The sequence below is a fragment of the Larimichthys crocea genome, chromosome IX (genome assembly GCF_000972845.2).
Source record: "Larimichthys crocea isolate SSNF chromosome IX, L_crocea_2.0, whole genome shotgun sequence".
In the NCBI taxonomy this organism is placed as follows: Eukaryota; Metazoa; Chordata; class Actinopteri; family Sciaenidae; genus Larimichthys; species Larimichthys crocea.
The window spans coordinates 10,726,100-10,748,928 of NC_040019.1; the positions used below are offsets into that span (position 1 = coordinate 10,726,100).

The 22,829-nt window shown below is 40.3% G+C and overlaps 1 pseudogene; it reads right to left on the minus strand.

The window, feature by feature from the left end:
• Positions 1-201: 201 nt before the first annotated feature.
• Positions 202-1,375, minus strand: LOC113746455 (sphingosine 1-phosphate receptor 3-like; annotated as a pseudogene).
• Positions 1,376-22,829: the final 21,454 nt, after the last annotated feature.

The window sequence follows — 22,829 nt, forward strand, 5'->3', positions numbered from 1 at the left end:
CATTTATTGTGTCATACAATAATCAGCTAATGCCAAGTGTGGACATTTTAAAAGCGTCCCAAATGTGGAAGATGCATCATGTATATCATATCAAGCACAAAGGAAAAACAACTGCCCTGCAGTCTGCTGCCTCAAGTTTGTGAAGAATCCTTCATTTTGTTATTAATCACAACTTGATGAGTTATAGATTAGGCCCCGCCCTCACCTTCCTACTGTAGATAGCTTGCTCCTTTCTTTCAGTCTTTCCTGTCACTCTCATGGGCCGCCTGAGCAGCCCCTCCTGCCCACTGAGACCTCGCCATGAGGCTGTGTCTGCCTCCTGCTCCTTTCCTGCTCCGCCTGCCTGGAGGCTCCGCTGGCTCTGGTTGGGGTTGTTTCTGGCTGCTCCACGACTTGCTCCTGCTGCGGCTGGGATCCAGAGACTGCTTGTTCCCGCTGCCATTGACAGAAGCCTTCCCTCTGTAGCAATGCCACCACACCAGACCCAGAAGGCCCGTTCATCTCCCGACTGCCAGAGTGTAAATGACTGGGTTCATGCTGAATTGAGCACAGCCACTGCGATGAACCAATCAGCTTTGTAGAGGATTGGGCAGCGCTGCTCACATGCCACATCTACCAGGAGCAGAACAAAGATGGGCGTCCAGCAGCGATGAAGACTCAACTACAATGATAACGGTGCGCAGCAGCGACATTGCATGCTCAGAGTTTCTGTGCTTGCTCACCTTTCGGCTGCTGGACTTAACCAGGATGTAGATGCGTGCATAAAGCACTGACATGGCTAAGAGCAAAACCATGAAAACTGTGATACAGAAAGCTACATACTTCTTGCTGTAGAGAGGGAGGACTGTGGAGCAATCGGGCAGGTTGTCCAGGCAGTTCCAGCCTAGGATAGGCAAAGCTCCAAGAGATATGGCGATCAGCCAGCAGGTCCCTATGAGCAGAAAACACTCTGTAGTTTTTGTTGGCATCATATGGTCCTCATTTTGATCATATCAGGTGTTCTCTCTATAGCAATAGCCAGGAGACTGAAAATGGAGGGCACCAAGTGCTACAAACATGCTTCCCTCTCTTACAAACCAGAGAGCAGGTGAGAGCTGCAGGGTCTTCTCTCCTGACGGAGCAGGTTGACCAGGTAAGCGACTCCAGCCAGCAGGTCGCACAGCGCCAGGTTGCCGATGAAATAGTACATGCGGTTGTGGAACCTGTGGTTTCTCCATATGGCCACCAGCACAGTGAGGTTCTCCAACACAATGAATATGCATATAATAAGGAAGACAATGGTTTTGGTGTTCACGGTGCCAGGGCTTGTGCCGACGCTGGGCCGGTGGTCCAGCTTGCCTGTGTAGTTGTAGTGGAGGTATATCTGAGGGTTGGATCATACTTCAAAGCGCCAGCTGCTGACACTGGATGTCAGGAGTGAGCAAGAAGTCCAGTGTCAGCAGATCCCCGTGTTCGACTGCAGTGGGAGAGTGTGAGGAACATGAGTGTTTCACAGAAAGAAGCCAATATATCATATATCATGGTGTCTGATGGACTGTTAACCGATTGATCTAGTTTTTCTCACTCATATTAAATTAGCATATACTTGCAGAAAAGTTAAATTATTGGAAACATGTAGTCAACACCTTAAAATACACCATGATGCTGTTTGTTTGTTTTACATGCTTATTCTTGGACCATGCCCAAACTAACCTCTACCTTAACTATCTTTACCTTTTATATACATTAAATTATATATTAAAAAAAAAAACACACAACACATACTGGAACATAATCAAACTTTCTTCACTTTAACTACAACACGCAGATGTATTTAGTCTGTTCGTGCCGATGATTAAAGCAGTCTAGTTTCCCCCAGATGTCTGTCCTAACTCAACTTACCTTTGGATGCTCGCAGTCAGGGTTTAGTTGAGAGTTAAACGCACACTCAGAGACATACATTTCATTGCTGAGTTGTCGATTCTCCGTTTTTCCTCGACTTGACGTTGAACTTTAATCCCTTCTTCTCTCGTTCAGTGTCCTCCATCTTTTACTTGATCTCTAAACTCCGGGCTGTCGACGGTAGGCTCGAAGTCACACCTCCCCCCCTCCTCCCCTCCTTTCAACCCGGGCTGGGAGAGCAGAGAGAGAGGCTGGGACGGCCGGAGGGTCATTTCATTTCAAGAAGCATATCAAAGCCAGGAGGTATGTGGACAAACCCATAATATAAGACGTTTAAATACTGACAGATTTTGTCCAAGAGACGTTAAAAAGTCCCCCATGAATGTGAGAAATCCCTAAGAAATGTGTTTAGTTAGTTAGTTGAGTCCTAAAGTACAATTTCTATATTCCTAATTCACTTTTAATCATCTGGTCTGTTTTGTGGACACAATTTGTTAGCATTTATTGTCTATCCAGCCAGCCAAGACCTTTTTCACAACCACCATTTTGACATAACCTGAAATAACACACATGCTTTTGTGAAACTTGTAGTGTGACGCAGCTAAACACAGGTGTTACCAATGATACTAATTAAGGTTGTGGAATGAGAATCGCTAGCCATAGCTTACTTGAATGTTTATTTCACATAATTAACATTTGCAGCTTCTTTAACTATTTAGATAGATAAAACTGTTAAGAGCTGCCTGGTGAATGTAAACTCAGTTAAATTCATTAAGATAACTAGATAATTTAAGATAGCTACTAGTTATCATAAATTACAACCTGCTTTGCACTAAAATGGTCTCACTGTGTAAAAATGTGATGATGGGCCAAAGAACCAAAACCCCATATTTAATTAAAAATAGCACAAATACAACTTTATTTATGGTTTTTAGAAAAAGCATATGTCTGTGTTGATTCAATGCTGTTATGTTTAGTAGAGAAACAGACCTTTATTTTGAAATACTACCCAGAGCCAGATTAAGCAAGTTTAGAAAGTAGCTTGACATGTAATGGGCCAAATGGTGAAATAAAGTACCGATAAAAACTCCCGGACTGCGTGGACCTGGGATTATTTATTATGAGAGACTGACAGTCAAAACAGATGCGTTTCAAAAAGTTGGGACAGGGTCATGTTTCGTCTTTTGCATCAGCTCTTTTTTTAACAACACTGTAAGCGTAGACCTGGGAACTGAGGAGACCAACATACCTTTTCAAGCAGCCATTTTGACATTACATTACATTACATTTACATTGCATTTAGCAGACGTTCTTAGCCAAAGCGACTTACAGAGGAGGACATAAGCTGAGAAAAGGTGTAAAGGAGCACAGAGTAGTTGTTAGTTTTGTAGGCAGGGAAGCATTCTTGCAACAGAAAGGTTTTTACAAGTTTTTTAAAGTAGAAAGGGATGTTGCTGTTCTAGTAGCCGGTGGTGTATTCCACCATTGTGGACGACCACAGAGAAGAGTTAGAGTAACCTCGCTTTGCGAGAGGAGGGTACAACTAGACGGTTTGTATGAGCGGAGCGTACGCCCTGGTCGGGACGTGAGCCTTTAGTAAGCGCTGTAGATAGGCAGGGGCAGATCCTGAGATGGTTTTTGTAGGCTAGCGTCAGAGCTTTGTGTTTAATTCTGGGCAGCTACAGGCGGCCAGTGCAGGTCGCTGAAGAGTGGGGTGACATGTGACCTTTTAGGTTGATTGAAACCAGTCGCGCTGCGGCATTCTGGACCATTTTGCAAGGTTTGATCGGCCAAGCAGGTAAGGCCAGCCAAGAGCGCAGTTGCAGTAATCGAGACGGGAGCCTGACTGTAGCCTGAATCAGGAGCTGAGCGGCATATTGGGTCAGGTCGGCTGATTTTCTAATATTGTACAATGCATAGCGACATGACATCGCTACGTGAGGAAAATGTGTTCAGAGAGAGAAAGACGATCATCTAGTACCACGCCCAGGTTTTTAGCAGCATGGTTAGGGGTAATGGTGACAGTACCACATTTTCAGGTTGAAGTCATGGCAGATTGATCATGGGCAGGGATGCCCAGGAGTTCGGTTTTGACAGATTCAGCTGGAATGGTGGTCTTTCATCCAGTTGACAGATCAGCGAGCGACAGTGCGGAGATGCGTGCAGAGGCCGTGGTGTCGTCCCGCTGGACCGAAGGATAGTTGTGTCATCGATAGCAGGTGTAGGACGAAAGCCGTGAAATAGTAGTGTAACCACCAGCTTATTTAGCTTTATTTAGGCCCTGTTACATTCATGTCGAGTCAGGGTCCATGTTGGCTGTTGATTAGTATCATTGCTGCGTTTCTTCCCATTCTTGACTGATAGGTAGGGATGTAACGATACACTCAACTCACGACTCGATTCGAGTCACGATTTTTTGTTCACAATATGATTTTTTCACGATTTTTATAAATCAAAATGAGCTACAGACAAATTATGACCAAATAAAATTATCTTTTATTTGTAGGAAAAATATTTCTTTACCTAAACTCTCAAACAGTTTGTGTTCTTTAAAAAGTGCAACTTACATCTTAAACAAACAAACACCTGGCAAATATCTGTTTCTTTAGAAACATCTCACAGTAAACTGCTGTTAACTGGTGTGATGTTGCAGTTTTCGCCTAAGGGGCGTAACTTTGCTTCTCACTGTGGGTGGCGTATAATATGCTGCTGCATGTTGCTTGTGTTGCCGCTATATGTTGCAGTCTCTTGCAATTATTTACATGCTGTTTAGTTTTGTCTGTCCATTTCTCACCGGTTGTATTTGTGTATATAGGGAATCCAAAATGCACACCACAGGTGATTTAAAAAAATCTACTGTGCGCCATGTCTTCCCTCGCTCTGTGCTCCGTACCTACGTAGTGACGTGAGTCACGTGACTTGAGCCTGACTTTGAACAAAAAATCACCAACCAGTGACTTGTGAAAAAAGAACATATCCTACTTCTCTCGCATTCGCCAAGAATCGCGATTCATTTTTTCTGTCAACCGATGTGAGTCGTCACGCATTTTACGATTATTAATCGTGTCACATGCATCGTACATCCTCCTACTAGGAGGTAGGATTTTAGCTGCTTAACATTCATCTTTGTCGTACTTTACGTTTTATAACGTGCCAAACATTTTCAATCAGTGACGAGTCAGGACTGCAGGTGGGCCAGTTTAGCACCCAGACTCTTCGGAGCTGCGTGTTGTAATGTGTGCAGATGTGTTTTTTGTGCATTGTCTTGTTGAGATAAGCCAGGCCGTGAAAAAATACGTAGTCTACTTGGCAGCATATGTTGCTCTAAAACTGTATCCTTCCGCATTAATGGTGCATCACAATGTTACCCATCATGATCATGCCATGTTGCATTAATGCACCCCCCATCCATCACCGGAGGCTGGCTTTTGTAGTGTGCGCTGATGATCCGGACAGACCCTCACGAGAAAAGTTATTGCAGATTATCTTTGGTAAAACCAGACCTATAATTCAACACCAACAGAGAGAAGAGATATCTTTTGACATTAAAACATGTTACTACTGAGACAGAGACAGGTCAGTTGAATTTTCTTGCGAAATGGTATCTAGTTTTTACTTAAGTGACTATGGGTCGAAATGTGACTAGGCCATCCAATATTAGTTGTTCGGCCTTGTCCGTTGCATACAGAAATTTCTTCTGACTCTCTGATTCTTTACAATTTTACGTTGAGAAACATGATTCCTAAATTGTTGCACTATTTGCCAGCATAGTATGTCATGGAGTGGTGAACCCCTCCCCACCTTTACTTCACAAAGTCTCCGCCTCTCTGGGATGCTCTTTTTAAACCCAGTTATGTTACTAAGCTGTTGCCAGTTAACCTTTTAACTATTTGTGAGATGCTCTACCAGGTTTTGTCTTTTAAGCATTTAACAACTTTCCACTTTTTTGTTGCCCAACATTTGGAATGTGTTACAAACATCAAATTGAAAATGGGCATGTCATTTTTCAAAAAACAATACAAGTTTTTTCTGTTATTTTCGATTAAATATGACATTTCCAATGTTTTGCACATCACCACATTTTTGATAGATAAAATAGATAGATCCCAGGGGAAATTGGAGTATTACAGCAGGCAAGTCACATAAATCACATAAGAAAAGCATAAGAAACAAAATACAATTCCATAATAATCATAATAATAATCCATGAATATTATTTCAATTGAAAACAACTAGAATAAAATACTGTGAGTAGAGGACTTATTGTATAATATCTAAGTGCACAGTAAAGTTAAGTACACGCTCTGAATTCAGTGCAACAAAAACCTTTGTGTCTCTGCAGATTTACTTGCACATCATTGCTAACTTTAACCAAAGCCTATAGTTTGTACAAGCTGATTTTCCCTGCGGTGTTTCTTGCATAACATGGACAAAAAAAGAGAAAGGGCGAGCAACACAATATGCTGTAAGGGTTTAAGTTAAGATGACTGCAGCCCCTCCTTTGTTCTGGTACTTCTGTCGTGACCTCATATCCAGGAGGATGGGCAGGGCTGACAGAAAGGAGAAGACTCAGAGAGTCTGAGAGGCAGAAGACAGATGATGACTCTTTGAATAGATGTGGCGAGGTGGGAATCTACACTGCCATGATTCTAAGGCTTTCCTGACTAAGACTAAACATAAAATGACCAGAATGTGACTAAAACAATAAACTTTATTTCCAAACAAAATCCAGAAATTGCACCATAATATCAAGTCATGAGCGTTGTGCACTGGATTTGTGAATTGACTCAAACTCTAAGAATCTTTTTGCTTTACTTTATACGCTGCCACACATTTTGCTGCTTGCAATTTTCCCCAAACGAAGCACATACTGTACTGTGTCACGGACCAAATCATTAATAGTAGATCTCTTCCAGTGTCTGTGGTTATTAACCCAGGGAATGTTTTGTGTGGTTGAATAAACAGCTGTTGTCTGGCATTGGTCCATTAGCCTTTTTACAGTCACAATTCACGTCATTTCCTGCAGGTCGCACTGTGCCAGCAGCAATGGGAAAATGTCAGGGAGAAAGCCAAATAGTTACTCGGACCCACAGCAAATCTGGGACCAATCACAGAGTGGGTCTACATAAAGGCAGCTGGATTAACAGACCGGGAACATGGGTTGGAAAAACCTTGGGTTTTTCAGCAAACTACAGTGATGCTGGGCTCACATCTGCATTTACATAAAACTTTGCGCAAATATGAACCATCAGCAAGTACAAACCCATAATATGTGGTTAAAGTGAGTCTATGTCTATGTGTATTCATAGACTACTAGAGGAGCATGGGTGGGGTTTTTCACTTTTACAGGACCACCCTCACTAAAATGTTACTTTGTAGGCACCCACTTTTTGTGTTTAAGCGTGGCTGAATTTTCCTGTCATCTTTGTCAGCAGGACAGTAATTTAGGTTCTCTGTCGCTGCCATTTTCCAACATCAGGATCTGTACGTCTCCACTAACCCATCAATACACCAATGTGTGATTTCCTGCTATTTAGTGCTATATATTTAAGTATAAAGTATAAACCTACAAGCCATCACCCCCCCCATCAAAAGTCTCTATATAAACCTTCCTTCCCTCAGACTAGCTGGCCTCACAGCTGGTAAAACCATTCCTCAGGAAAGTTTCCACTGCTCAACTACAGCCTGCCTTGGACCTTATGCAGTGTGCGTATGTGTAACATTGTCATGGTTGGAACAAGTATTCACATCTTTTTTCAAGTAAAAGTAGCAATACCACACATCTTACAGTAAGTAAGAGTCCTGCATTAAGGTTTATTTAAGTAAAGCTAAAAAAAAGTGCAACTCTGCCTCTTGAGTACAAAACTTGAGTAAATGTGTACTTTCCACCAGTGACATTGTTTGATATTTATTATTATTATTTTATTTAAAGAGCTTGGTACAGTACAGGATGTGCTTGTGTCTGTACATAAAAAGCATTAACTAAATCTTGGCTTAGGGCATAAACATATCAGGGTATCCATTATTAATCATAATGCATTAAAAAGTAGTGCACACTCAATGCTTACACGTATAAAATATTCTAAGGATATTTATAATTGTTATAATGCAGTTTGTGTGACTGTAACATATAGCCTCTCATACAAAGCAGAGAACTATGGTTAAATGAGAATGGCCGGATAGAATAAAGATAAGGGCCCGTGGCTTTAGTACCATAAGCGCATTACAAAATCTGTTTGGCCGGCTCACTCTAGCCATTCTTTGCCGGGTTTGCCCTCTTCAAGCTCTCAACCCTTCATTAGAGTGCAAGAGCTGGGGTCAGAGCCGTGGGCAGTGGGCACCTCCATGTGCCATTACATGACAACCCTGCCTTTAATTTCACCCTCGCCATTTTGGAGGCAAAAACACACCCCATGAGTCTGGGCTACAATCTGAGGCGGGACAGTCCCCTCCTGCCCTGTGGCTTTTGTGGCGGCAGTATTTCGAGGCACGGCGGTCTCTTGCATGCAACTTAACAGAACTGGGCCTCGGAGACGTTACTGAGGCATAATTTCAGCTGTGGCACAGTTTAGTCTAGGTTCTGCAGTTTTAGAAGGCCACACAAACAGAAAAAAGGTCTTTATTTCTGTCACTTCCTTTTGCTGCAGAGTATTTAGTGCTTTCACCTTTAGTTCTTTCACCATTAAGTGTAGCACTTTTAATTTTCCATTTCGTTTACTTCCAGCTGGAGTTAATTACATGATTTTGTCTAGATCCTGCCATGGATCTGACTTCAATACTACAGTGGCCCCTCAACCGACTATCCAGTGTCAAACTGCTTGCCATTACCATACAAGCATAATTAATGGATTGAAATCACTTAACACTGAACATGGAAAAAAACCCAGGCCACAGTCTTTCTGTAGAGAGCTCATTTTGAGGGCTTCCGCGATAATTGAACGGTTCCCCGCCAAGTTTACTGCCTGCTCTGCTGATGTGAGCACACATAATATTTCCTCACCTTCATGTGTGCATGACGACAAAATATCAGAAATACACTTTCATATCCAAACCAAACACCACCAAAAGTAACATTAATGTGTAGAATTAACTGCGATAGCATCTTGAATTTACAGCCCTGATTCCAAAACATTGGGACGCGTAAAAAAAAGAAAGGAAAGAAAAATAGTAAATAAAAACCATTGATCCCTCAGGCGGCACTGAATTAAAAACCAACACGATTGTATAAAGGATGATGCCATGTACAAGTGAAAGTTAAGCTCCACCATGCAAAGCAAAAGCCAGAAAACCAGAAAGGCCGCAACTTTGCTGTGCCCAAACTCATTTGAGATGGACTGACGAAAAGAGTTAGAAGTGCTGTGTCTGATGAGTCATTTCAAATTGTTTTTGGAAATCAGGATATCTAATCTGTTCTAAAGGACCATTCAGATTTGTGCCATTTGCTGTTGCCACCGCGGGTTCTTGGACACAGACAATGTACAAAAACAATTACTTTAGATTTTATCTTTTTATTTTCACCAGTCCATACAATGCCTTGAGATGTTCGCAGGTTTCCTGGGCATCTGAGACCTCTTGTCTTTTGCAACCCTTGCTGCCATCTCGCACTGGCTTTGTCTGCTCCGACTGCTCTCCTAGGTCCTTTACCCTCTCAAGCAACACCTGGCACTGCTCTGTCCACTGGACCGGATCTGAGGCACCATTTCAGGTGAGGTCACATCAGCGTAACGCTGCTGCAACCTGGCTATATCTGCTTTCTCGGTCGACGAGAGATTGTTTTCACAAAGGAGCGAGGCAGGATTGGTCGATTTTGGTACCTCAGGCCCCAACTCATCTCACTCTTCAATATCCGTCACCAGGGAAACAGACTCAGCATCTCTCCAAGCTTTAAGGAGGTTGAGGTGATAAATCTGTGTCGCCCCTCCCCTGTCAGATCGCACAAGATCACAATGTCACCCACTCGCCTTGTGACCACAAAGGGTCCTTGCCACTTGGCAAGTAATTTGGAGTTAGACGATGGGAGTAATACAAGCATTTCTCTCCTGGTGAGAATTGTCTTAACCTTAACCTCCTCTGTTGTACAGCCGACGTTCCTGGGCCCAGAGCAAATTGTTACGTGATAACTGTCCTAGTGTGTGGAGTTTTGCTCTCAGGTCCAGGGCGTATTGAACTTTGTTTTTACTTGGGCTTGGACCTTCCTCCCAGCTTTCTTTAACCAGGTCTAAAACCCTGCATGGGTTTTCTTCCAAACAGCAGTTCAAAGGGATACAATTATATTGGCATTTGTTTTTTCTTTTCTGTTTTGCAGTAAGGCAAATCAAAAGTCGTTAAAGGATTATGCATCTCCTGTTACTTATTAGTCATTACTGAAGCCAACAGTGAAAACCCTAAAAAGTGCCACATCTTTTACCATAACACTACAATTTCACAGCTGACATCAATGAAAGTAGTGGTAGCTGAAGTGGTGAAGTACCTCATTGAAACTATTGGTCCTTTTTTTAAATTCCTCTTTTTCTTATTATCTTGAGTGGAAAATATAGAGAAGTAGTCAATTCTCAGTAAAGACTTTTTGACATCTGTGAAGCTTGTTTGGCTACTATCACCAGCTGTCAGGGGAACTTGGTAGGGAGGTGTGATGGTCCCTTCAGTGAGAGTGCACAGAGGTCTCTCTGTCATACTGAAATGGTACTTATATTAACACGTCTTGCCTTTTGTTGAGACTTTTTGTAGCCCTTACAAGTTGTCAGTCCAGGCTACTCACCTGCTTAGGCAGTGAGCTGTTTCCTTTCCTTTTGTTGAGTGAACCGCATTGGCCTTCCAGACAGTTAACGTGAGTGTTCGCATTTACAGCGCAGGGTCGGGCAATCTCTTTTCTCTCTCAGGCCCATTAGGTCTCCAGTACTCAGAGCTTGTTGTACTGATGTCCAGAAGCCATTGGCCATTGCCTGATTTACTGCTGAATGGATGGCTATTACATTGTCATTAACCTAGAAAGGAGTCTGGAGTCAGGAGTCTACATACAAAACCTCAAATATCACGTTCTACATGCATTATATTTATGATCTTTTACTTGATTTCTATGCCCCAAAACTCCTCTCGTCCTTTTCCTTCACATCACTTGAACCAAACGTAATGCAAGTATAATAATAAATAAATGAGAATAAATAAATAAAATAAAATAATCTACTTCTGCTTTCACTTTACTCCTCTGTACAAAGAGTAAAAATGTTTGTTATTTTCTTAAAACAAAACGCTTATGTTGTCTGTGGCCGTCAGACTACAGTGTAACCACACACATATTTGGAGTTCCTCATTTGGAACACAGAAGCTTATAAATCATTAACTACTCATGAAACCAAACAAAACCACTGTTTGAAGAGTTCAGCTCTTACATCGCAGGTGAGACAGTACTGGGGAGACACATGAATTGTTTATAGTTTTAAAGGCATCACAAATCAATGCTCCTGTCATCACTGCTGTTCATTTTTCATTCATTTGTCATTTCATCACTTAGTGTTATAACCATAAGAGCACATTTAAAACCAGTATGTCTGAAATATATCAACAAAAGCCTCTGTTAACATGTTCATATTGCTTATCTGCACAAGTCAGACAACATTAGTTTTGTTATAATAGATTTCTGTAGTGTGTAAGTAGTTGGATCAATGTCCTGTTTTCCATTTCCACTGAGGTTTATAGCGCTGGTAGGTGCAACATTATGCAATATTTTCTTCTTCTTTTTTCGTGTCTGTGTTCATGGCTCATAGGGACAGAGTTTAACTAAATAAAATGTATTTTCATTTGATATTAAGGCTGACTCTAGACTGACTGAAAGAATCTTTATTTTTCTGTGTACTCCTGTTGGCGGAATCAATAACCTGCTCTTTAGCTGGCTAGGAAATTACTCAGATGCATAGTAAGTGTACAGGAAACCATTTAGTGCCTGATTAAATGTAGGTCTACATTAGGATATACGACAACTCCTGCTGTGCATCCAGGTGATGGATGCATGCCAGTATATGTACCTCACATGTTCACAGATTATAGACCAGTTGAGTTGAGCTTTAAATCGGCTCCTCACATATGAAACCAGCAAAAGAAAAACAAGAGAGAAAACACTAGACAGTTGTGACTAGAGTTGTCACATACCAAAATGAGTAGTAAACCATGTATTACGGCCTTCTTATTATATTATTATTTTTATGAACTGCAATGTATTTGTACAAGTTATAAATACTTAGTAATTACTTATAATGTTTGTTGCATGATAAACATAATACTGGTGAAGTAGAATTGTTTAATTAGTGGTGCCACTGACGACGGACACCGTGGCAGACTTGCTGCTCGGGCCTGGTGCTTCTGTTAGGTGAGTGTGTTGTCTCGTGTTTGTGACTGTAAGCCGTGCGTCACTCTGGGCGAGACCGAACTTTGCTTGTCGTTGTTTTTTTGAAGCAGTTTCTATTGAAGCGGAGCAGTCTTCATGGAGTTCTTCTTGCCGGCAGAAAAACATCAATCAGCCAATCAGCTACAGACAAGCAGACCCAGCATGCGGAAACAACCTATATCCATATCTTATCCCTGGCATCACCAGTAACAGGCAAACAGACAGTCATTGAGCAGCTGTGTAGTTCAGTTGCAGTGTGCTATGTGGGTTTGTTTATAAGGGGTAGCATGCAGTGAGAAGCCGGTAGGAGAGTGGAGGCGGCGCGCTATGTAGCGGAAACTGGTGGTTCTGCTCTCTACTAGAGACATACACACCTTCATATACAGACAAATATTACGCACAGTGTGCGTCTTGCCCAGTTCATGGATCCCATTGAGTAATAAAATCCACAAAGTGCCCAGATGTCCGCTTTTAAAGTCTGGTTGAAGTTTTCGTCACTCGTTGCAGATAAATCTCCAACATATTAAGTAATGTTACTTAGCTAGAGATGCCTAACATTCACATTCAATGCAAGAGAGTGACCAAGCATGTAACAACCTTATTTTACAAATTGATTGCCCAGCCAAGGCCGGAAAATCAACAATCGTGTTAGCAGCCTACAATTTGGTGTAGACTGCAAACTCCCGATTATGTTCTGTCATATAATCAATGCAGAATCTTCCATGTTTGCACCACGATGCATCTTAGAAACAAGACATTTCTAAATCTCTACCCCAGCCCTGTCAGCTGCAGCTAACCAGGCTGTCCCAATTGAAGAGTAAACTTAACATTATAAATTGTAATAATAATCTCCACATAACAACTATCCCGTCCAACTCTGACAAATGCTTTTAATCACACCACACACTCATTCCTAAAAAAAAAAACTATAGTTAGTCCAGCTTGTATGTACAGACCGAAGGACAGGCCATGCAAACACATCTTTAGACCACTGTTAACTCTTTTATCTGACAGCTAGGTGTTACTTCGAAGTCCTCAGATACTCTTCAGTGGTTTGTGTGTGTGTAGATGAAAATGGCCACATTGTAACCATGCTGTGAACTACATACTAAATACCTCACATTCATTGTCACTTTGTGTCACCTGACTGTTAAATGGATATGAATAAACTATAAAAGCAGACCAGTCCTCATGGAGACATTTCATCGTATGTATTGCTCTTATTTCTGAGATCTGTCAAGATTTAGCGTTCACAAACATTTAATGGGGACAGTAATACTTTGCATAGTCAAATTATCCAGCTGTGCATCCTTCCAAAACTGTATACATATTTCATTAGAGGCTGTATGGCTTCCTGACCCTGGACCTCTCAGAGAACACCACACTCACATCCAGACTTTTGTTCAGTCTACCATTGGCGACTGAAGAAAGATTGTCTCTGAGTGAATGTCTGGTTTGCTGACAAGCTGTCTGCTGCTCAGAAAGTACCTGAAGTGAGCTTCTCATAATGTGCTTAAGGGGAGGGCGAAAGGTCTTACAGGCAACAGAGTAATTTGTCATGTCTATTATTATAATGAAGTATCTTTCTGTGGAATCAAAAAGCCATGAGAGAGAGGAAGTTTCAACATCATCTTTCACATGCGTGCTGCAGAAGCTATTCCAGGAAAACTAAAATTGAACTGTCCATTGAATTTCAGCTAATTCATGTCCAGTGTTTTATAGTTATTAATGTGTGGAGCCTATTTTAATTTCAGAGAACTTGAGAATTTAGTGCAAAATTTTTAGTCATTCAGACATTAGGGGGACCAGCATGCGAGGCTGTGGTTTTATTTCCGTTGAGCATGTGAGCATGTTTTGTATTGCTGTGTGGTCTGCTGAAGATATATTATAGCAATACTTCTGAGATAAAGTCACTGATGTGTGTCAGGTTAAGTACTTGAGGCAGGATTGGTCGATTTTGGTACCTCAGGCCCCAACTCATCTCACTCTTCAATATCCGTCACCAGGGAAACAGACTCAGCATCTCTCCAAGCTTTAAGGAGGTTGAGGTGATAAATCTGTGTCGCCCCTCCCCTGTCAGATCGCACAAGATCACAATGTCACCCACTCGCCTTGTGACCACAAAGGGTCCTTGCCACTTGGCGAGTAATTTGGAGTTAGACGATGGGAGTAATACAAGCATTTCTCTCCTGGTGAGAATTGTCTTAACCTTAACCTCCTCTGTTGTACAGCCGACGTTCCTGGGCCCAGAGCAAATTGTTACGTGATAACTGTCCTAGTGTGTGGAGTTTTGCTCTCAGGTCCAGGGCGTATTGAACTTTGTTTTTACTTGGGCTTGGACCTTCCTCCCAGCTTTCTTTAACCAGGTCTAAAACCCTGCATGGGTTTTCTTCCAAACAGCAGTTCAAAGGGATACAATTATATTGGCATTTGTTTTTTCTTTTCTGTTTTGCAGTAAGGCAAATCAAAAGTTGTTACAGGATTATAGCATCTCCTGATTACTTATTAGTCATTACTGAAGCCAACAGTGAAAACCCTAAAAAGTGCCACATCTTTTACCATAACACTACAATTTCACAGCTGACATCAATGAAAGTAGTGGTAGCTGAAGTGGTGAAGTACCTCATTGAAACTATTGGTCCTTTTTTTAAATTCCTCTTTTTCTTATTATCTTGAGTGGAAAATATAGAGAAGTAGTCAATTCTCAGTAAAGACTTTTTGACATCATGTGAAAGCTTGTTTGGCTACTATCACAGCTGTCAGGGGAACTTGGTAGGGGAAGTGTGATGGTCCCTTCAGTGTGAGAGTGTCACAGAGGTCTCTCTGTCATACTGTAAATGTTATTTATATTAACACTGTCTTGACCTTTTGTTGAGACTTTTTTGTAGCCCTTACAAGTTGTCAGTCCAGGATACTACACCTGCATTAGGCAGTGAGCTGTTTCCTTTCCTTTTGTTGAGTGCAACCGCATTGGCCTTCCAGACAGTTAACGTGAGTGTTCAGCATTTACAGCGCAGGGTCGGGCAATCCTTTTCTCTCTCAGGCCCATTAGGTCTCCAGTACTCAGAGCTTGTTGTACTGATGTCCAGAAGCCATTGGCCATTGCCTGATTTACTGCTGAATGGATGGCTATTACATTGTCATTAACCTAGAAAGGAGTCTGGAGTCAGGAGTCTACATACAAAACCTCAAATATCACGTTCTTACATGCATTATATTTATTGATCTTTTACTTGGTTTCTATGCCCCAAAACTCCTCTCGTCCTTTTCCTTATCACATCACTTGAACCAAACGTAATGCAATGTATAATACATAAATAAATGAGAATAAATAAATAAAATAAAATAATCTACTTCTGTACTTTCACTTTACTCCTCTGTACAAAGAGTAAAAATGTTATTGTTATTTTCCTTAAAACTAAAACGCTTATGTTGTCTGTGGCCGTCAGCACTACAGTGTAACCACACACATATTTGGAAGTTCCTCATTTGGAACACAGAAGCTTATAAATCATTAACTACTCATGAAACCAAACAAAACCACTGTTTGAAGAGTTCAGCTCTTACATCGCAGGTGAGACAGTACTGGGGAGACACATGAAATTGTTTACTTAGTTTTAAAGGCATCACAAATCAATGCTCCTGTCATCACTGCTGTTCATTTTTCATTCATTTGTCATTTCATCACTTAGTGTTATAACCATAAGAGCACATTTAAAACCAGTAATGTCTGAAATATATCAACAAAAGCCTCTGTTAACATGTTCATATTGCTTATCTGCACAAGTCAGACAACATTAGTTTTGTATAATAAGATTATCTGTAGTGTAGTAAGTAGTTGGATCAATGTCCTGTATTTCCATTTCCACTGAGGTGTTATAGCAGCATGGTAGGTGCAACATTATGCAATATTTTCTTCTTCTTTTTTCGTGTCTGTGTTCATGGCTCATAGGGACAGAGTTTAACTAAATAAAATGTATTTTCATTTGATATTAAAGGCTGACTCTAGACTGACTGAAAGAATCTTTATGTTATCTGTGTACTTCCTGTTGGCGGAATCAATAAACCTGCTCTTTAGCTGGCTAGGAAATTACTCAGATGCATAGTAAGTGTACAGGAAACCATTATAGCTTGCCTGATTAAATGTAGGTCTACATTAGGATATACGACAACTCCTGCTGTGCATCCAGGTGATGGATGCATGCCAGTATATGTACCTCACATGTTCACAGATTATAGACCAGTTGAGTTGAGCTTTAAATCGGCTCCTCACATATGAAAACCAGCAAAAGAAAAACGAGAGAAAACACTAGACAGTTGTGACTAGAGTTGTCACAATACCAAAATGAGTAACCATGATACGGCTCTGGGTATTATCGCAATACTGCTGCCTTTTTTTACTATTATTATTATTATTATTTTTATGAACTGCAATGTATTTGTACAAGTTATAAACACTTAGTAATTACTTATAATGTTTGGTGCATGATAAACATAATACTGGTGAATTAAGAATTAGTTTAATTAGTGGTGCCACTGACGACGACACCATGGCATACTTGCTGTTCGGGCCTGGTGCTTCTGTTAGGTGAGTGTGTTGTCTCGTGTTTTTGACTGTAAGCCGTGCACCGTGACTGTAAGCCGTGCGCACATCTGGGCGAGACAGAACTTTAGCCTGTTGTTTGTTTTGAAGCGAGTTTCTATTGAAGCGGAGCAGTCTTCATGGAGTTCGTTCTTGCCGGCAGAAAAACATGAACAGCCAATCAGCTAACAGACAAGCAGACCCAGCATGCGGAAACAACCTAATATCCATATCATATCCCTGGACATCACCAGTAACAGGCAAACAGACAGTCATTGAGCAGCTGTGTAGTTCAGTTGCAGTAGTTGCTATGTGGGTTTGTTTACAAGGGAGTAGCATGCAGTGAGAAGCCGGTAGGAGAGTGGAGGCGGCCGCTATGTAGCGGAAACTGGTGGTTCTGCTCTCTACTAGAGACATACACACCTTCATATACAGACAAATATTACGCACAGTGTGCGTCTTGCCCAGTTCATGGATCCCATTGAGTTAATAAAATCCAAAATGTGCCCAGATGTCCGCTTTTAAAGTACTGGTTGAAGTTTTCGTCACTCGTTGCAGATAAATCTCCCAACATATTAAGTAATGTTACTTAGCTAGAAATGCCTAACATTCACAGTTCAATGCAAGAGAGTGACCAAGCAATGTAACAACCTTATTTTACAAATTGATTGCCCAGCCAAGGCCGGAAAATCAACAATCAGTGTTAGCAGCCTACAATTTGGTGTAGACTGCAAACTCCCGATTATGTTCTGTCATATAATCAATGCAGAATCTTCCATGTTTGCACCACGATGCATCTTAGAAACAAGACATTTCTAAATCTCTACCCTCTAGCCCTGTTCAGCTGCAGCTAACCAGGCTGTCCCAACTATGAAGAGTAAACTCTAACATTATAATAATGTATTAAATCTTCCACATAACAACTATCCCGTCCAACTCTGACAAATGCTTTTAATCACACCACACAACTATTCCTTAAAAAAAAAAACTATAGTTAGTCCAGCTTGTATGTACAGACCGAAGGACAGGCCATGCAAACACATCTTTAGACCACTGTTAACTCTTTTATCTGACAGCTAGGTGTTACTTCGAAGTCCTCAGATACTCTTCAGTGGTTTGTGGTGTGTAGATGAAAATGGCCACATTGTAACCATGCTGTGAACTACATACTAAATACCTCACATTTCATTGTCACTTATTGTGTCACCTGACTGTTAAAAATGGATATGAATAAACTATAAAAGCAGAACCAGTCCTCATGGAGACATTCACTTTGTTGCAATATATTCTTGTAGATATCTTTGTATTGCGTCTTATTTGCTGAGATCTGTCAAGATTTAGACGTTCACGAAACATTTAATGGGGACAGATAATACTTTGCATAGTCAAATCTTCCAGCTGTGCATTCCTTTCCCAAACTGTATACATATTTCATTAGAGGCTGTATGGCTTCCTGACCCTGGGCCTCTCAGAGAACACCCACACTCACATCCAGACTTTTGTTCAGTCTACCATTGGCGACTGAAGAAAGATTGTCTCTGAGTGAATGTCTGGTTTGCTGACAAGCTGTCTGCTGCTCAGAAAGTACCTGAAGTGAGCTTCTCATAATGTGCTTAAGGGGAGGCGAAAGGTCTTACAGGCAACAGAGTAATTTGTCATGTCTATTATTATAATGAAGTATCTTTCTGTGGAATCAAAAAGCCATGAGAGAGAGGAAGTTTCAACATCATCTTTCACATGCGTGCTGCAAGAAGCTATTCCAGGAAAACTAAAATTGAACTGTCCATTGAATTTCAGCTAATTCATGTCCAGTGTTTTATAGTTATTAAATGTGTGGAGCCTAATTTTAATTTCAGAGAACTTGAAAATTTAGTGCAAAATTTTTAGTCATTCAGACATTAGGGGGACCAGCATGCGAGGCTGTGGTTTTATTTCCGTTGAGCATGTGAGCATGTTTTGTATTTGCTGTGTGGTCTGCTGAGATATATTAATAGCAATACTTCTGAGATAAAGTCACTGATGTGGATGTCGGTAAGCTACTTTCTAATCATGTGTCATACATATTGTTCCCCATGTTTGAGATCTTGTCACAGGCGAATGGTTGCTTTTCAAGGCCCTTTGTTTTGAAGGTGTTTCCTCATTGGCCCCTGCAGAAACCCCACAGAGAACATCAGACCATGTTACCCCCAGCAGTCCCTGCGGTCTAACTTGTAGCCGCATTGTGTAGCTGCATTGTCACACAGCTTCCTAAGAGGATGTCCCACTAGAAGTGCTTTTGTATGCAAGCATAACACACACATGCACACACACACACATTCAGACACAGAAAATGCTGCTGTGTGTACCAACATGGACCTTAGAGGATCATCAGGGTGGTTACTAAGTAATAACAGTAAGAGGAACTCAGAAAGGACTGCAGGTTAATGGGTCAGGAAGTCACACCTCAGGAGGGTTGGGGTTCAGGAAGTCATGTACACACAGACATATATCATACACTTTGTCTTGTGGCTGTAATTTTTTCACAGCTAGCTGTTCTTGACTGACACAGTAACTGAACAGTGTGACTGAAGTGTGACTAGTTCACAGAAAGACATTTTTAGTTCAGTTATTAAATAGAGCAATATCATTCTGTAATATAATTATTTTTTTTTTGACATTTATGTCAAACACAGTGAAGGACAATAAAACAATGAGCTTCTTTTTGACTGAAGACACGTCACAGTAAGATGTACAAAATAAAATTAATGATGGTTGAATTCTATTAGCTGCTTTAGTTTCAGGCCATTGTGCGTGCCTTTTCACTGTCATGACTTACTGTGACACATGAATAGATTGAAGCCATTGTTAATGTTTTTAGTAAGACCTATGCTTTTTCCTACTGTGACAAAAATATCTGCTGAGAAAAAAAGCCAATTGTTAATATCAATCATCACAGATCAAATGTCCAAAATTCATATTTAGCTCTAAAAACACAAACAATAGACTGTTTTTACAGAGGATATATCATTTTACCTCTTCAAATAATCAACAGGTTGCTTTCAAGTGCTATTTTGTTGTAGTTCAAGTGTGAAGAATATGGTACATATAACCCAGTATACTTACATCTCCGTTCACCTCAGCTAAAACTTTAAAGGAGCTGCTGAAAACTTAACTGCACTTAAAATAGACATGCGAGTACTGACAGCTGCACATTTATCATCATTCAACATCATTATTAACATGCTGAATAAAATCAAAATTAGCTGATACATTATTATCATTATTATTTTAGATTTGACTGATTCAGCAGCAGCTGAGCAGCTTCTTGCAGGTTCAAATATCCTTGATTATATCAGCGATTATCTGGGGTGTTAAAAAGTTGCATTGAAATTAGTATTTTTTGCAAATGTCACTGTGCAATATCCCTGTCGTAAATATGGACAGCTGTACACATGCATTTGTTATGATTACATTACTTTGCTAACAGCCAAACATCAAGGAAGCGGAACAAGACAAAGCTAATTAATAACAAGTACAGCAGCAGGAAGCCTCTTTGCTTCAGTCCATAGAGGCTGCTGAGGTGCTTACCCAGTTCTAGTTCAAGTGCAAAGGGCAAGATCTTTGAACCATGACTGAAGCCTGACTCTGGTGCTAGGTGCAGTTTAACACTCAATATGCATTCCGTTCAAGAGACTTATAAAGCTGTTCATACAGATGTTTAAGTTTTATAAATGTTAATCATTGTGGAACCGGATGCATAAATGGATGTAGAAACAAATGTGCAAAACCTGTTTCAATATTAGAAACAGGTTTGCAATTCATCAATTTATCAAATGAAAAGTTCATTAACAGGGAAGTAATGGTTCCTACCAGTTCTGTGGGTCTAAAGACCACATAAAAGGTGTGATCTACCCACCCACCACTAAAGAGGTTACTCTTTTTTTGACCTCTGAGTGATGATGGCCGTTCCCACATAAGCCTATCTGCATTATGTTACACTGATAAAGTGGTCTAAGCAGGTCTCAAAAACTAAGACTGTTTAATTATAACATTATAACTAACTTACAATCAATGTAGTATATATAAATGTACGGTAGGTAAAATGTGTCACTAATGAAACTATTAAGGACCTGGGATTCAAACTTACTCAAAATGATCAAACTTAACTTCAGCATTCATGCTGATACCCTGTATATGCATTATATAGTTTATTCATATTATTATATAGGTACAGATTTTACTGGACGAAATGTGCTACGTCTTATTCTAAACTTTATATATTAGATATTCAGGAAAACCTTCTGAACACAGTTCCTGAATTGAAATATTTATGGTGATATAAGAAGCTGACAATTTTTCCTAAAATATCTTTTAGCATTGTCTAAAGTCAGGGCTGTTGCATTTTGTTGACATTTTCCTGTTAGTGATGCATGTTTGGTGATGTGGCACTGATTTGAATTTCAATTCAACTTCAGATTCCTAAAATAATAACCCTTAAACAGTAGGTCAACAAGGTATCACAAAATTTTTTAAAGTTAGCTACTGAAAGTTTAGTCCATTCCTGTAGTGGCACAGTTTTTATCACAATAACCAATCATCACATGAATAAACCTTGTGCAAAGAAATAAAACCATCAGAAAGCAGCTGCTGCAGACCGTCTCTGCCCCACATGAAAGGATGTGGTTTGTGCTGGGCGTGTGTTGTATGAAAGCTTCTACCACAGTCTATTTATTTCATGCTCTTCAATTTTCTATTATTTTAGCAGAATAAAAAAAAACATCTACATCATCAACATTCTACTAAGAGACTCATTTAGATGCTGCTTATTATTAATTACTCATAATGTCCACAGCACTTCAGAGTGAGGGAAATCAAAGTTTTAACTTTGACTCTGTATGAGTCAAATCTAAATCTTTAGCGCCCTCCAGAGGGACAAAGCTGTATCAGGATGGAAGCGATGATTCAAACAGCCAATGAGATTTTGTTACTTGAACTAAAAGTCACGAACAGTATTTTTTTTTTGTGCTAATCATATATTCAGATATGTATTTGGGTCACTGCAACATCAATCTTAGATATTCACTCTGTTTATTAAATGTCAAACACTATATATAGACAAACATGACTTTGGATATTTATTTAATAGTAGGGAACAGAAACAGGGTCAGTTACAATGGCACTTGTTTTCCACTAGAGGTCAGGGCAAAGAAACAGACGAATACTGTACTACTGTGTGAGGCACGGCCTGTGAAATTAGCACTGTAAGTCATGAAAAGGCTTTTGTGAGAAAACAAGATGAGTGTTGTAACCAAATGCTGGGGGGGGGGAAAGCTCTTTAACTTGCTTCATTGTACTCTGAAATTAACTCTGTCAGTAATAAAAACTGCATCACTATGAATGATCTGATTGATGCAGCTATTAGAAATGAAAGCCACAGGGTCAATATAATCAGGCAAGAATGAATATTTCAGCAGAGGTATTATTGAATTATTAATTGATCCAATAATGCAACTCTTTAAAACACATTTAAAGAGGATGTGATGCATTATTTGACGATCATCTTTTTTGAGAAGTAACAAATGATCTTGAATTTACCCTGTTTCCAATATCCTTCAGCTTGATTGTATAATTAACTGATTCCGTCAGTCTTCGTAATTCAGTTTTGTGACAACAAAACAACATCACTAAAAGACTCACCTTGTAGCTGTGATTTTAATTCTTATTAGTGATCTTATAATTTTGTGTCAGTCGTCTGCACTCTGTGTGTGACCAACATGACCAATATGTATTTCATACATACTTGTACACAAATGTAAAGTTGACCTCAGCAGGGATTTCAGCTGTTGTGCGTCCTAACATCACAGTAAATGCTACCTACCCATTAGCCTCCAGCTGAGGAGCTGGTTCCTTATGTGGTTTTATTTGTGTGTGTGTGTGTGTGTGTGTGTACTGTATGAGACAAATCTGACACTCTTTTATGGTAACAGACATTTAAGCCACTTAAGA